Consider the following 5,862-nt stretch of genomic DNA (forward strand, 5'->3'; position numbering starts at 1 on the left):
GATGGATAATTATGCCGGATGCGATTCCTCATGCAACAGCTATAACATAGGGTGACACAGAACTAGCTCCAGTTCATCAATGTAATGTAGGCATGTATTCCGAATATAGTCATACGTGCTTATGGAAAAGAACTTGCATGACATCTTTTGTCCTACCCTCCCGTGGCAGTGGGGTCCTATTGGAAACTAAGGGATATTAAGGCCTCCTTTTAATAGAGTACCGGACCAAAGCATTAACACTTAATGAATACATGAACTCCACAAACTACGGTCATCACCGGTAAGTATCCCGATTATTGTCACATCGGGGTTAACGGATTATAACACATGATAGGTGACTATAGACTTGCAAGATAGGATCAAGAACTCAAATATATTCATGAAAACATAATAGGTTCAGATCTGAAATCATGGCACTCGGGCCCTAGTGACAAGGATTAAGCATAGCAAAGTCATAGCAACATCAATCTCAGAACATAGTGGATACTAGGGATCAAACCCTAACAAAACTAACTTGATTACATGGTAAATTTCACCCAACCCATCACCGTCCAGCAAGCCTACGATGGAATTACTCACGCACGGCGGTGAGCATCATTAAATTGGTGATGGAGGAAGGTTGATGATGACGACGGCGATGGATTCCCCTCTCCGGAGCCCCGAACGGACTCCAGATAAGCCCTCCCGAGAGAGTTTAGGGCTTGGCAGCGGCTCCGTATCGTAAAACGCGATGAATCCTTCTCTCTGATTTTTTTCTCCCCGAACGTGAATATATAGAGTTGGAGTGGAGGTCGGTGGAGCACCAGGGGGCCCACGAGGCAGGGGGCGCGCCTAGGGGGGGTAGGCGCGCCCCCACCCTCGTGGACAGGGTGTGGGCCCCTGGCCTTGATTCTTTCGCCAGTATTTTTTATTAATTCCAAAAATATTCTTCGTGAAGTTTCAGGTCATTCCGAGAACTTTTATTTCTGCACAAAAATAACACCATGGCAATTCTGCTGAAAACAGCGTCAGTCTGCGTTAGTTCCATTCAAATCATGCATGTTAGAGTCCAAAAGAAGGGCGAAAGTGTTTGGAAAAGTAGATACGATGGAGACGTATCAATAGCACTCACGCTTATCTTGCGCATTTCAGAGTATCCACTTTCACCTTTCTATGAACTGTATAGGCAACCCAGAAGTCCTTAACCGTGGACGCGGCTATTCGAATAGATCATTTATAACCCTGCAGGGGTGTACTTCTTCACACATGTTTCCACCACTTAGCGTCTGCACACGACATGTGCTCGGCAGACTTCAAGCAAAAGCCGACGTGGGTGTAGACCACGACCTGACTAACCATACAAGTCCCTAGTCTAGGTTTATCGCCTATTCAGGTTCCATCCGCAGGGAGTCCAGCCGAGGTTTCCACATACGACCCTGAACGATGTGTGCAGGATTCCCGGGTCACCAAACGGGCGACTCGGTACACTGAGCCACGTGCCTACCGCATCACAGCCCACCCCTCGGGCCAGCGCCGCGCACGCCCTCCATCATCCTACAAACACCAGAAACTACTTGCAACTCCTGGACAGAGGACATGGGCGGTTAATAAGTCGAGCGGGGTCATATTTCAGGGCCCAACGTGTGGTAGTAGCTGTTCATGGATCACAAACACAGAACTCAGTTCCCGAGGACGGTTTCAATGAGACAACCCACCATGTACTCCTACATGGCCTCTCACCGCTACCTTTACCAAATCGTGTTCACACTTTTAGCTCACACATAGTAGGACATGTTCATCACCATTCCAATTCATCCCCGATGAATCAGACCTGACTCAACTCTAAGCAGTAGCAGGCATGACAAACAAGCATGAATGAGTAGGCACATCAGGGCTCAAACAACTCCTACTCATGCTAGTGGGTTTCATCTATTTACTGTGGCAAAGACAGGTCATGCAGAGGAAAAGGGGGTTCAACTACTGCAGCAAGTAACAGACGAATCGTTGTTGTCCTAATGCAGTAAAAGAGTGCAGGAGCGAGAGAGTGGGATTGTATCGGAATGAACAAGGGGGTTTTGCTTGCCTGGCACTTCTGAAGATAGTATAGTTCTTCATCGGTGTCATCGATCTCATTGTCGAAACCACATCTACTGAGAGGGGACAAACACCGGCAATAGAGAAAGAACACTACCAATGCAACGCACAATATGATGCATGAGCATGACATGTCAATATGCTGTGATTTGAGCTAATGCAACTAGCAACAGGTTAAATGGAGTTGGTTTGAATCCAAGATTCAAATTCAAACTTCATATGTGGATATTCAAATGCCATTTATATGATTGGTCCTAAACAACAGCTATAAGTTGTTCTAACATGCTGAAAATTGTACAGATGGATAGATTGGATTTTTCTGATCACTTTTCATATATAAATCTTTTCATTTGGAGTTATGGTTTAATTTCTATGATTTTTAAAAGTTTAGGTTATTTTCTAAAAATAAATAAATCATTTAGATTTATTTAAAATCTAGAAAACATTACTGCATCAGCAATGCGTCACGGTGATGTCAGCAGGTCAACAGGGTGGTCCAGCTCAAACCTGATGGGCGGGACCCACATGTCTGTCTCACATCTCATTAACATGGTTAATTAGCACTGGGTTAACACTAAACCTAATTTAGTTAGAGGCTAGGGCCCACACGTTAGTGACCCGAGGTGGTCAACCCCCGGTCAAAAGGGTCAAACCCACCGGCGTTTAGCCACCGGCGAGGGTTGAGACGGCGACGCGGCTCGGAAAAGTGCTACAGGGCCTCGTTCGAAGCGTGCCAGGGTGCGTTGGAAAGCCCTTGCTCCCGCGCGTCGAATGGTGCAGGTGCTGGGTCGCGGGGCGGATGGAGCTCGCCAGAGTGGAGCCCGCGGCCGCTGCCGGAGCTCGAGTTCGAGCGACGCAGCGCTATGGTGCACGGGAGAACGAGCTGGTGGTGGCGTTAGCTTGATGCGGAGCTGCTGAGCACGTAGTCGTTCTCGAGTACGAGCTTTGCTAGCTCTGGTTACGGCGGCGACAAGAATGGTGGCAGCCGGCTCTCGGCTCCGATGGAACCATGATCTAGAGAGAGCAAAAAAGCGTGGGGAGAGAGGGGTTCGGTGAAGAGGCTCACAACGAGGTCGTAGAGCAGCTCAGTGGGCTCGGGGAGGCGGCGGGGACGGCGAATCGGACGGCGGCATCCGGCGGCCGTGGACGGGGAAGAAAGGTCGGGGACGGTGCTGTGGTGCCCTTCCGGTCGCGCGAATCGGTGAGGAGGACGTAGATGAGGCGGCAGAGCTCTTGGATACGTCGAAGAGGCGAGAGGGAGGCTGTGGCTATGGCAACTACGAGCGGTGGGGACAGCAACGTTTGGCCGTGGCGGTGCAGAGGCGAGGAAGAGAGAGAGAGAACGAAAGAGAGGGAGGGTTCGATCCGGACAGCACTGCGGAGAGGGCACTGCGGAGAGGGCTCGCGGCGTTTGGCCGTGGCGGTGCAGAGGCGTGCGCGCTTTGTCCTGCCTCTGCCTACTGGCAGAGGAGGAAGATGACTGGCAGGAGGGCCAGGTGGGCGAGGCCGCCGACTGGGCCGTCAGGTAAGGTCCAGGTGGGTTTCTCTCTCTCTGCTTTCTATCTTTTATTTCTCTTTTCTATTTCTCTGTATTTTGTTTTGATTTGATTTAAAACATCAAATCATTTTTTAAACTTTCTGTAAATTGTTATGTGAGCTTAGAAACTAGTCCAAGATCACACGCAACTGACAAAAATATTTGAACTTTATTTCTTATATAACAGAAATAAATCCAACTCAAATATGTCATTGATTTAATTCAGAGGCCCAAAATAAATATTTCTGTGATCCCAAAAGTATTGGTTTGAATTTTACCTCTTACCAATATTTTTACAGAGTAACAGGAACATTTCCTTGGACTCATTTGATGATGATTAAATGTTGATTATTTTTTAACTGATTCTGAGGGTTTCAACAAAACTCAATTCAACTTTCAGAAATTTTAGACGTGATGCATGAGTGCATATGCAACTATTTCACTCAGGTATTCTAGGGCTGTGACATTTGTCACCGCGAAGATGCAGTTAGAAAGGAGCACAGCGTCTTCGTACTCGTACGGTAACAAATTGGCTGCAGACAGCATGGTCCACCTTTGACCGCAATGTGCAGGGTTCGAGAAAGCAATCGCGATGTTGAACACCGTGATGAGAGTGTAATTTTGGTTGGCGGACGACCTTATCGGGGCTTCCGGGATTGCTATCTTCTTCAATCTCGCCATGGTTCCATCGTACCAATTCAGGCGGTGGCCCGTTGCATGGCTGATCCCAATGTTGGACAAAAGTTCTACGGGAACGGTGTCACCGTTGTAAATGTTGTGCAAATTGATGTTGGTACCCTCCCATACATATGCAAGCCAATCTCCACTGGCACCAAGCCAAACCTGTGAAACAGTGGGCAGCGGGAGAATTAGGAAATGGACATGGAAGTAGTCTTTACAATGCATTTACTATGTGATCAAACTCATCACTTACCTGCTCATCGGACAAAATCCGAGTGCCCCTCAACGTCGGCATCTCAAGGGGCGTCAACTTGCAACTATGACCACGCCGTGCTGGAGAGACCCCCAAGGAAACATCCTCGTGCGTTGCACGTAACATCATGATGGATCTGCATGGGTAATTTATCTTCTGAGGGAAAAGGATGAACGAGGGAAGGCCTTATTTGCAAATGTGGAGAGGGGTGTGGGTATCTTTTTGCAAAATCTCTACTCCTAATCGAGCAGTTGGTAGGATTGCGTCCACGGTTATTATTCGTCTGGTTTATTTTCATTCGTTTTATTTCTGTCTACTTTATTTTCGTCTTACCTCCCACCATCTTCAAACCAACCTTGCTGCGCGCGGGCCGCACGTCTCCCTCCACACCCCATCCGCCCCTCCTCTTCCAGCTTCGATCCAATCTCGCTGTGCGCGGGCCGCCACGAGCTTTCATCCTAGCTATTGGCCCTACCCCCGTGCCCCCTTGTGGTCGAAGGTGGTTCGCCCAACGACCGGGGAAGATGACGAGGAGGACGAGGAGGGAAAAGGAGGACGGCATCGATCGTCGAGATTGTGTGACACATTGACGTCGTTCATGAAGCAGGTGTTGTGTGATGGGATGGAGTCCTGGATGGGGTCGGCGGCGTAGCCAAGCTCTAGGAGATGCCCACGTGCTTTGCATTAGCGGGGACACATACAGTGGCACACTCGCCTGTCGCCACTGCCATCATGCTCGACCTTACCGGATGATTGGTCTCACTGGCTTGACAGTGTCCTTTGTGATTTTGAACATAGATGCTGCCCTCCTGGATGCCACAGACTCAGCGCCATCTGCCCATCTCCGTCCAAGGTTTTACTTTTGTCTCCTTTACCAACGTAGGTGTTCTAACGGTCGAGCTGCGGCCGGGACTTCTTCGTTTTCTTTGTGTCAGTTTTGGGCTTCATTGCCGTTGGTCCCCATGTTGCTGCCTCTAATCTAATATATTCTTTCCTTATCTTGCCTAATGTCTAACCTATTTGTTGTTTCCTTCATTGCCGTTGATGGCCGGTGGTGTTGTGTGGCAGATTTGGTCAACTTACGGTGTGCAACTTCAGTTTGGTTTCACCACTGAAGAAAGCACCACCATGTTTCAATACACTTGGATGCTCAACGTGTGTTTCTACATGTTACCTGAACGAGAGTAGCCACTACTTTCCCTTCAATTTATTAATTCAGAGTGGGACAAGAGTGAAAAGGAAAGCTCATTTTTGTGGGGAGTTCCTAAGTCTTAAACCTAGCATTTAATTACAAATTTCATTTTTGAGCATGTTATTT

This window comes from Triticum aestivum, chromosome 2D (genome assembly GCF_018294505.1).
Source record: "Triticum aestivum cultivar Chinese Spring chromosome 2D, IWGSC CS RefSeq v2.1, whole genome shotgun sequence".
NCBI lineage: Eukaryota > Viridiplantae > Streptophyta > Magnoliopsida > Poales > Poaceae > Triticum > Triticum aestivum.